The sequence below is a fragment of the Pteropus vampyrus genome, unplaced genomic scaffold (genome assembly GCF_000151845.1).
Source record: "Pteropus vampyrus isolate Shadow unplaced genomic scaffold, Pvam_2.0 Scaffold29, whole genome shotgun sequence".
Classification (NCBI taxonomy): Eukaryota; Metazoa; Chordata; class Mammalia; order Chiroptera; family Pteropodidae; genus Pteropus; species Pteropus vampyrus.
Genome location: NW_011888810.1, coordinates 6,858,015 through 6,868,393, shown reverse-complemented (window position 1 = coordinate 6,868,393; position 10,379 = coordinate 6,858,015). Strand labels below are relative to the sequence as shown.

Here is a 10,379-nt window from a genome sequence, read left to right as displayed (position 1 = left end):
TCTTCACTTGGGTGAGTCACAAGCACCTTCAACCTCAAAACTGAACTCACCAATTCTGCCCCTAAACTGGCTCCTCCAGTCACTCTGTTTCATGGGGGGAAGGGACCCAGCGGCAGACAATTCGCTTTTTCTCCCTCACCTTTCACACTCTATCCGTTGCCAAAGCCCTACACTTCTACCTCCCACATCTCTCTGGCCCTGCGTCCCTCCATTCCCACTGCCACCACCTCTCCTGGACTCCTGCGGTAGCTTCCTGGTTAGTCTCCTAGCAACCTCTCCAGCTGGGTACTTGTTCCAGCCAACCCTTCAAAGGCATCCCAGAGCCCTTAGGATAAAGCGCGGACCCCAGCAACTCTGTCAGGCCTCTGGCTACCTCTCTGGCCTCCAGTTTTCTGAGTCTTTCAATTCCCAAAGATGCTGGAAGCATGTCTGGAAGGCTTAGCTCTTTGCTGGAATGCACCCTCTCTCTGCCACTCTGTCAGGTTCCCAGATGGTGCTGCTGCCTCTGCTGATCAGGGCACTACATGTGGAGAATCACTGCTCTATAGAAACATATACTATCAAGACAACTAGTCCTAACTATTTGGCCTCTCTCTCCTGTGCGTAAGGCTCAGGACCCACAGTGCCCTAATGTTGACCTGCTCGGGCTCCTTCTTTGATCTTCTTCAGCTGCTAAAAGGTTTTCCCAGAGGCTGGAGTTTCTCATCCCCTATCCCCAATCTGCTTCTCTTGGGGTGTATCCCCTTCCATGTACTCCCACTCTCCTCCTCCAGAAGCTCCAGGCTGCCATCCCCAGTACAATGCAATCTGGAAGGAGGAAGGGGGTTAGAAAAGAAAAACCTCTACATGAGGAGGATGGACAGTAGAATGTTTCTGGAAGTCTCAGGATGCTTTTGCATTCCAGTGAGGGTTCCGCCCCTAACTTGCTGTGTGACCTTGAAGAGTCACTAAGCTCTTCTGAGTCTTTATTTTCCTATCCATAAAATGGTAAGACAACCTTCTCAGGCTGCTATCCTGTCTCCCGGATGGGAAGGATCAAATTCTTGACAGTGATTTGGAAAGAATAAATCTTAAAACAAATTGCACTTTGAGAAACTTTCTCATACACAGGTAACTTTGAAAACTACTCCCCCACATTTCTACCTACCCCCTTTTGTAAAAAAATAGATGTTTTTATTTGCCTATTGCCCATATCAAAATAGCAGGCTTGGACAGTCTATATAATTAATGGCCTATTGAACAGAAATGATTTCCTGGAGTTGATTTTTTTCAAGGGTCATTCATTTATTCAGTATTTACAGACCGTCTACTATGTGCCAATCACCATGCTGGGGCAGATGACTAAGAATAAAATTCTAAAATCCAAGTAAACTCATTGCTGTAGATTGAATATTTGCGTTCCCCCAAAAGTCATATTGGGGGTTAAATCTTACCCTCTAATGTGATGGCATTAGGAAGTGAGGCCTTTGGGAGGTGATTTGGTCATGAGAGTAGAACCCTAATGAGTGAGATTAGCAGCCTTACAACAGAGACTCCAGAGAGCTCCCTCGCCCCTTCTGCCATGTAGGACACAGTGAGAGGCAGCCATCTATGAACCAGGAATCCAGCTCTTACCAGATACTGAATCTGCCAGTGCCTTGATCTTGGACTTCACAGCCTCCAGAACTGTGAGAAATAAATTTCTATTGTTTGTAAGCCACTCAGTCTATGGTATTTTATCATAGCAGCTCAAATGGACTAAAACACTTGTCAACTCCCCTCCCCCACTTCTTTTTAAGCCTAAGCACCTGGTCTTCCTAGGTGGTCACCCATCCAAGTACTAACCAGGCCCGACCCTGCTTAACTTCCAAGATCAGTCACATTCAGGGTGGCATGGCCGTAGACAAAATTCTTTCTTTTTTTATCTGAACCTAGAGTGTGTCACATCCTTTCTTTCACCATCCTTCAGTACTCTAAAGCGCCCTGAGTACTACAGGGCCACACAAACAAGTATGGCCTGTCCTTATCCTTAGTGAAGGAGCCTATTCAGGCTCAGTTTGCGGAGCTGAAAAGGACCTCATTTTCCTTAATATCTTATTCCAAAGATCTTTGATTTTAATTTTTCCTATGAGTTTTGAGTTTTGGAAGACTTTTGCCTACCACATATACTGAACTTATTAAATGATAGCTACTGTAGCTTTTGAGGGGATAGAGTGAGGAAGGATGTTTCATTTGTTTATGCTTTTTGAAATACTGAAAGCTGTCCATAGACCCCCCCCAACAGTGTATTTGAATTCAGGAATTCCTGGTCACTAAAAGTCTTTTCAGTCAGTGGGGTTGGCTGCTCCCCACCTTTTTGGGTGCAGGGAGGTATTATTTTAAGCTATATCTCCTGGAAGAGTTCTGGCAAAAGTATTTCTCCTGGATCGTTTTCCAGCATTGAGATTTTTGACCCATTCATTCTGTAGGTAGTAACATGCAGGCTTGAATTGTTAACTAATTATTACTTGGTCTGGCTTTTGTTCTTCCAAAGATCGACTATCAACATCTTAAAAGCAGAGGCCCATTTTTTTCAGACTCCTAAGCCTCTACACTGTGTTTGGAAGAGATTAGATGTCAGATGGATTTATAACCTAGAGAGGGAAGTATGGAGTGATAAAGAGGAGTTTGGAGGACAATTTACTGCCAGCCTCTCACTTCCAGTTCAGGACCTGGTATAAGTTTACCTCTCTAAGATCACTAAGATGTTAGAGATGGTTTTTAGGTAAAACATGTAAGTTGGAGGTTGAGATAGTGTCCAGAGAAGTCTGTAATACTATACAAGAACTATCTGCTGGGGCAGGGGTTCAAATGAGCAGATGAAAAATTAGGGCTAATGGTCCAGGCTCTGAGCAATCATTTGAAATATCACAACAGTAATCAGGGAGGACATAGAAAATTAGAGCAGAGTCCCAGACTCTGTCTAGCTCAGAATTCCATCAATAAGTCCCAAGGTCCACTCATCTGCCTAGAGCCCAGGCAGATTTCTCAGACCTGCCCTAACTTGTTTGCAAGCACCCATTTGGAAAAATCTAGAGTAACCCTGAACCAGAGGAGATACTGCGTGGCCTTTCCTTTTCTCTCTTAGCTTCTTCCTTGTTCTCTCATGAAAAGAGGAAGATGAATAAATATTCTAAAATAAAATAAAATAAAATAAAATAAAATAAAATAAAATAAAATAAAATAAAATAAAAGTTGGGAACTTCCTACACAGTCTTGGGACAAAACTCCTATTAAGGAGAGATTCTAAGAATTCAAATGTTATCTTAACAGGAAAACACCAAACACACAAACACACAGCAGTATTTTCAGAATCTGTCTCACTAACTTATAACACCTTGTTAGATTATGCATCACATTTCTTGGTTTGAAACTATCTGGTTACTAATGGGCCATTGAACATTACAGCTGGGAGATCACCTAGGCACTGTGGTGTGTGGCTGAGAATTTGAGTGTGGTGGCTGAGAATTTGAGCTCTGAAGTTGGATAGTTTGGGTTCAAAAACTTGTCTGACATTGAGTAGCTTTGTGACCTTGGGCAAGTGACTCAGCCTCTCTAAGTCTCAGTTTTATGATCTGTAAAATGAGGTATATAACCCAGTCCTTGCATCACAGGGTCCTGAGGTGTGGATGAGATAAAGCATGTAAAGTTGTACTTTTAGAATATATTGGTTGATTAAAAAAATCTACATGCACATAAAGATTCCGAGATTGCACGGTAAATCCTTGGCTTCCTAGAAGTTCACAGTCCAAAATTGGAGAGCCACATAATGCTTGCCCAATATCCTCAGAACAGTGAAGAGGGAAAAAGAGGTCCAGGGAGGGGAAGGGACTTTTCCAAGGGCACGGCTCAGGTTAGGACTTGAGTTTCTGAATTTCTCAATAGTTTCTGAATTTCTTTCTGCAATGCACTTGCCTAGATATCTTCTCCTGCGTGTAAAGTCACCGAAGTCATACATACCAAAGCCTGGGTGTCCAGGGAATCAGAAGGTTTGGAGCTAGGCAGTGGTGATGGGCTGGAAGGAGATCAGAATTTAAAGTTGAACTGTCTGTGAGTCGCTTTGGATAGAACAGAGAATCGTAAGGTAGTCAATTGCAGTTGCTGACTCATCTGATAAACGAGACTGAAAAACAGGAACAGGGAATAATAAGTCTTTGTATTTCTGCTCACCCTTCTCCCCAACACCTCCAAACATTTTATAACATAATTTGCACAGATCTCAAAGTCTCAAAGTCCTGTTTTCTTCTAGGTATTTCTGCTTCCACTCCAACCCAATTCAATAGGGCTTTTGTTTCCTAGCACTTAGGTTTCCTAGCACTCCAGGCTATTTTGGGAAACAAAAGAGTTTGTAAAGTTCTTACAGACTCTGGGATGCACAATTAATTAGGGATGGGCGGGTGGTGAAGGGCTGGAAGAAGGTTGAGGAAGGAGGCCAGGTGAGTAATTAACAGCTGACTGAAATATCTTGTTTCTAAATACAGTTGAACCCCAGGGCACATAATTGAGTTAAAAGGTGATTCAGTGAATTCTTTATGAAGGTCTCTAGTAAAATAGTTTGTGTGGGCATGATTTTCGACTATGTCTTTCGGTAAAATTAGAAAAAAAAATGCATTACATGATCTCCACTACTCATTTTGTAAGCAGTCTGAGTCTCTCTGCTCTCTTGTAAGGATACAAGCTACTCCAAATTATTGACAACACACAGTTGAAGGACTTTGATCTCCAAGCTGTTGTGTGAATCCTGCAGGTATTTGGTTAAGGCCCCAAGGCAGGTCATACCCTAGGAGTGGTGTTGGTGCAGCTCTGGGGGAGGGGCTGGCCGTGGGCTGAAGGGTATCAGGGAGCACCTTCAGTATAAAATAGAAAACCTTTTTCCTGGCTAAGATAGACTGAAGTGAGGAAAGGCCATTCAGAAGTATTTCGATTTACCTCGTTTTAGAAGATCTGTGTTTGAGACTTGAACTAGTTGTAGAATTACAGAGCTGACCTTAGTTGACATTTATGGGTATCATATTCTGTTTCTTTAAAAAAAATTATTTTAAATTGCACAAATAAAACATAAATGCATCCTCTTTGTAAAAAGTTCAAATAGTACAGTAATATATGGAATAAAAAGCAAAAGTACCCTTTACTCTTCCTCATTCCACTCCCTTCCACAGGGATAACTATTGGTGTCAGTTGGTGTATGTGTGTATCTTTCTGAACCTTTTTATGCATTTAGTTATATGTAAATATAGATACAGTTATTTTCTCCTACAGGAATGGTAACATACGGATAGTGCCATCTTTTTTTTCTGTTCTGCACCTAACTTACATTTAACAATAAATCTTGGAATCATTTCATATCAGTACATATAGCTTTACCTCACTCTTTTAAAAAACGTAATAGCATTTCCCTGTACGACACTACCATACATTTATTTAACCTGTTCCCTATTGTTTCCAATCTTTTGGGACCCATAAACAATGCATCAATGAATACTTTGACACATACATCTCTGAACAAATTTGCAATATTCACCCATGGAATAATGCCTTGACATAGGATTACTGGGTCAGTGGGTCTGTGCATTTTCAATTTTGATAAACTTGGTCACAATGCTGATATCCATGGAGGTTTTAGGAATTTTATACAGCAGCAATGAACAGAAGGGCCTTATTCTTCATCCTTGGTCTGTTTAAGGGGCCCTTTTTACCACTAACATTATGTTTTAAGTCCATTTCTCCATTTCCTGATTTTTTTTAAGCATTTATTTGCTCACATGTCTACCATGTGCCAGACACTGTGCTGGGTGCTCTCAATACTACTAGGAACAAGACTGAAGCAACCCTTGTCCTTGCAGTATGTGGGATCCTTGAGTCTCATTCAGTTGCTTGAAAACACAAGACAGTACATGTTTGCTGAAAGATTTGGCCTCCAACCAAGGAAAGGCAGGTGTCAAAAAATATTTTTAGGTGAAATAAACCAGTCACAAAAAGACAAAGACCGAATGATTCCACTTATTCTAAAGTAGTCAAACTCTTAGAAATGGAAAGTAGAACGGTGGTTGTCAGGGACTGGACAGAGGAAATGAGTTGATTTATGGGTATAGAGTTTTAGCTTTGCAACATGAAAAAGTTCTAGAGATCAGCTGCACATCAATATGCGTATAGTTAACATTAATGTATGGTACGTTTAAAAATGGTTAAGATGGTAAATTTTATGTTGTGTTTTTACCGTAATTTAAAAAAGTATTTTTAGGCACAGAAAGTAGTGCTTCTGATAGCCTCAGGATGGGGTGATGAGGAGGATAAGTTTCCAAAAGGTACAAGGGCCAACCAGTCAACAGTTCCTTCCTATGGCTCCCACCCCCTCCTCTGGGAACAGACGACTATAAAATATTACTATCTACTACAGATGATGAATTATAGCAATAGATATGTTTCTATGCTTTTTCTCCAGAGGGCAAAAGGCATAGGTATCCTTCCTGATACTGCTTACAAGGTGTAAGCCAAAGAGAACTTTAGCTACGCATCTCTCTGTATTCTTTCTTCAATAAGCAGGACTAGAGAAAGTTGTCTCCATAAAAATGAGGCAGGCAAGGACTACATTCCCCAGCATGCACTGCTCCTCCCAAGGAGCTGTAAGTGACGGAAGAAGACGCATTACTTTTGCGACAGGAATGGGGTGGGGTGGAGGGAACACTACATATCCCGGGATGCAGAGCGTCACCCCTCTAGTTACAGGCTCGCTTGCCTTCTTCTGTTAGCGGCTTTTCCCCGCCAAATGGTCACGAGGGGCGGGGAATGTTTAAGAATGGGAAGCCCCGCAGTCTACTCAACTTGACAATTCGAAAAAGAAAGAGTGAAGTCTGTTTCACTTTAACTCAGACTAGTTCCTGCGCAGAGTGGCTAGGGTTTATGGGCCGCCCTCCCTTATTTACTGTTTTTTTGGCAGCGATGCCAGGCCCCCATTGGTAAAAGACCACCAAGACAGGTGGGTAGTCCGTGAAGCCCCAAATCGAAGTTATCTGCTGTCCCCATTGGCCCTCGCTCGAGCGCAGGCGCACGGGCTCCAGCTCCGGGACTGGTGAGCGGCAATTGGCCAGAGCCCGCGAAGTAGGAGTCCGGATTGGTAGTTGCTAGCAGGAGCCTGGTTTCTTCCTCGGTTTCTGCAAGTGATAGTGTGTGATTGGTTTAAATCCGCGGGCACCTGGCGGTGATTGGGCGGGGGCCACGGACGGGGTACGATCATTGGCCGGTGCTGGAACCAGCCCCTCTCGGGCGGGCAGCAAATGATGAAATGAGAACGGGGAGGGGAAAGGCCGCGACGTGAGCGCGCGACCTCCGGCGCCATTTTGTAGAGAAACAAGCGGAGTTAACCGAAGAGGGGGGTCGAGGAGAGCCGGAGTCGGGGACCCAGGAGTTTCCTGTGTCCAGCGCCACCGGAATCGCCTGAGGTGAGGTGGGCTGGGGCCAGCTGGCGGTGTCAGCTACGGAATGTGGGTGCCGGTGGGGGAAGAACCGGGGTGGTCCCGGGGCCATTGGGAGCGTTTCCCGGAGCTCCGCGGAGTGAGGGGCAGTCGGGACTGGGAAGTGGCGAGACGGCAGAGGGGACTCTTCTATGGCTCGCGAAGTCTTTAGGCTTTGAAGGGAAGAGGCGGTGCGAAGGCTCCACGAAGCGGAGGGCAGAGAGCGGGGTGAGACCCGGTGGCCCCCCGGTCCGGGCCTGGACACTCCGAGCGCGGCGGCGGCGGTAAATCCGACGGCTGGGCCTCGCTTAGCGCGGGCTGCACCTTCCTCAGACCCCACGAGCTCCTCAACTGCCCGTTTTTCTCCGGGTTCCCGGACGGGTGCAGTGGGCATCGGCCCCCGAGGCCTAGCTCCTGGGGCAGGGGGAGCGCATTTGGAGTGCTTGCAGGCTCCCAGTTCTATCCCGTGGACATGGAGCTGCCAGCCCCCCTCTCCGCCCCCAGCACGTTGTCAAATCCCGGGTGTTTCGGGTCTCTTGCGGGTGGGAGGGGCGGGCAGAAGAGAGCACTTCCTTATGACTTCTTGCCACAGGTTTTGTTCCACTCGCGCGCACGGGCGCTCACACTTTCTCCGAAGTCGGCCCCCACCCACTTGGCCCAGTGTCAGTGCTGTAGTGACGGTTCTGCTCACCTATGGGAAGTGTCCCCCTAGTGAACTGAGCACTTGGAGGCCTCAGTACTGGTGAGAGATTTACTGCAGGTCTTGTGAGGCTTACCGAAGGCCAACCACAATATTGAAATTTCACAAACTGAAGTATTTGCAGTACCACCCCTTCTGCAGAATTCACCCAACCGGGCTCACACAGGTAATTAATCCCCACTAGGAGTAAGCTTTGTAGGTTAAAACAAAAATACTTGATATCTGTGTGAAAATGTGTTTAAAATAAGCTTTGAGAAGTGAACTTTTCCCCTGAGGTCACGCAATTAAATGTCATATTTCTTAAGACTAATAAAAAGTCAGTTTTTCTTCTTGAAAGCTGAGTCACAATACTTAATCCACACTCCTCTTATTTCTTTATGATTCAGTCGTTTGGATTTATTTTGTCAGTAATTTGAGTGAATATAATCTGAATATTTTTTGCAAAAAACCCCCACAAAAACACAACATTTTCCTTATGACAGCCCGTTTGATAGGACTAGGAAATTGTGGATGAAAAAATGGGAGGACAAGTGAAAAATCAAAAAGTAGTTTAAGCAAATTGAGAAGAAACTTGTTTTTGTAGAGGTATTTGAGTTTAATGTTAGTGATCTGTGGTCCAGATTGATGTCTTTATTTTTCTAAAGATTGGCAGCATAGTATTTTATCTGTTAGTAAGAGATTTGGTAACAGTTTAAATAATCACAGGACACTGCAAATTGTTACCTTGTCTAAGAAGAAAATGAGCTGATGATACACAGAGTTTTAGACTTCTAGTTGTGCTCTGAAATTGATAAAACTTATTTGGAGAGTTTATCCCTTTTCAACAAGTGTGAGTCCCACATCCTTCAGTGGAAACCTGTTTAGAATCAAGGCACAAAGTCTTGACCATTAATAACTGAAAGTATTTCCCTTTCTTGCCTAAGATTGTAATCTTAGAAGTTTCAAGGCTGTGTTTTACAAAATTGAAATGCTTTAACTCAGCGGTCCCCGACCATTTTGGCACCAGACTGGTGCTCCTATGAGAATCTGATGCTTGATGATCTGAAGTGAAGCTGAGGTGGTGATGCTAACATTGGGGAATGGCTGCAAATACAGATGAAGCTTCCCTTGTTGGCCCACGCTCACCTCCTGCTCTGATTCTTAACAGGCCACTGACCTGTTAAGTCCATGCCCAGGGTTTGCAGATCCCTTTTCTAACTCATTGGAATGGATCCCTGCCTTAGTTTATTTCTAGTCTTTAAATTAAAAAAAAGGTGTGTGTGTGGGGGTGGGGGGGGTTGGTTTACATCTCTTTAATATGGATCTTGTCTGGCTAAATACTTTGACATCCTCCTAACTTTGGGTTATATTATTAAAAACAAAACCCGTGAAGACAGAAAAGGAAATGCTGGGTCTTCAAAACTTGCTTACAGACTAATCTCAAATTATCCTTGTATGTTGCTTTTTCCAAGTATGCTTTTGGTTAGATTTTGGTCTAGTTATGAAAAATTGTTTTTAACCAGCTTTAATTTATGGACTTGAATATTTTATTTCATTCTGTGAGGTAACAAATCTTTGATGCTCAATGTCATGGAAGGGAATTTGTCCACAATGATTCTGCTTGAATGCTCAGATATTTTAAGACACAAATTTCTCGTAAGAAGTTTATGCTGCCTGAATTAACAAATTGTAGCCTGCCATTTTGAAATACTATATTTTATGAACATTATATATTTTATAAAATAATAAAACTTTCAAGTTATTAAAACTATTAGCCAAAGCATTTTTTAAGTGGTCCTCTGGCCAAACTGAACTTTCTGCTGGGAAGTTTCAAAATGGCATCCCACTGAGTCTTATTTTAAGATCTTACACTGTATATAGAAAAATCCTGTACTTTTCTGTTTGCTCAGTTTTTAAGAAGAATGTTTCAAAGCTAAAATGGGCTCAAAACTTTTGTGCGCTGCGTATACACAATAGTTTATTTCAATGTAATTTTTACTCATACATTTGTAAGAATGTAGCAAAGCAAGTAAAACACATTCATTGAAAAGCATTGTTTGAGAAGCTAGTAATTAGAAGTGAAGATAATCTGAAACCCTGTGTTGAGATGGAAGGAAATGCAGCCTTTGGGAGTGGAGAGTATACTTAAATTCACTTGTCTTTAATACTGGAAAGCATAGCAAAAACTCCAGGATAAAATGTCTTGGTTAATTTTATTACAATTGTTAGAA

The 10,379-nt window shown here is 43.1% G+C and overlaps 1 protein-coding gene and 1 pseudogene across 7 annotated transcripts in view; one reads left to right on the top strand and one right to left on the bottom strand.

Moving 5' to 3' along the window:
* Positions 1-1,776: 1,776 nt before the first annotated feature.
* On the bottom strand, positions 1,777-1,884 carry LOC111737635 (annotated as a pseudogene).
* A 5,413-nt stretch (positions 1,885-7,297) lies between these two features.
* The window catches only part of CNOT1 (CCR4-NOT transcription complex subunit 1), an 80,986-nt gene continuing 77,904 nt past the window's right edge, over positions 7,298-10,379 (top strand). For 4 of the 7 annotated variants that reach the window (XM_023528580.1, XM_023528579.1, XM_011356662.2 and 1 more), the window contains exon 1: positions 7,307-7,457. The gene's annotated coding sequence lies outside the window, so the exon portion shown is untranslated. Of the gene's footprint in view, positions 7,458-8,061; positions 8,336-10,379 lie in introns of all 7 variants that reach the window. The other 3 variants (XM_011356663.2, XM_011356661.2, XM_011356659.2) reach the window with 2 other exon arrangements.